The sequence below is a fragment of the Camelus dromedarius genome, chromosome 1, assembly GCF_036321535.1.
Source record: "Camelus dromedarius isolate mCamDro1 chromosome 1, mCamDro1.pat, whole genome shotgun sequence".
NCBI lineage: Eukaryota > Metazoa > Chordata > Mammalia > Artiodactyla > Camelidae > Camelus > Camelus dromedarius.
In genome coordinates, this window is record NC_087436.1 from 106,171,097 (window position 1) to 106,171,654 (window position 558).

The window sequence follows — 558 nt, forward strand, 5'->3', positions numbered from 1 at the left end:
CACAGACATAGTAAAGAGTCTTACGGTTATCAGGGAAAGGAGGTGGGAAGGGATAAATATGGGAGTTCGAGATTTACAAATGTTAGCCACTCTACATAAAATAGATTTTAAAAAGTTTCTTCTCTGTAGCACAGGGAACTATGTTCAATATCTTGTAATACCCTTTAATGAATAAAAATATGAAAATGAAAAAAAATGTGCATTCGATAAGTATCAGGTAGGTGCTCTGGATTTGAATGTTTGTGCTCTTCCAAAATACATATATTGAAATCCTAATCTCCAAAGTGACACAGTATTTGGAGGTGAGAACTTTGGGAGGTGATTAGGCTTAGACAAAGCCATGAAGGTTGAATCCCCATGATGGGGTTAGTGTCCTTAAAAAAAGAGGAAGAGACCAGAGCCCTCTGTCTCCACCATGTGAGGACATGGCAAGAAACTGCCATCTGCAAACCAGGATGAGGAGCCCCGCCAAGAACTGAGTCTGCCAGCACCTTGATCTTGGCCCTCCCAGCCTCCAGAATTGTGAGAACACTTCTGTTGTTTAAGCCACCCAGTCTG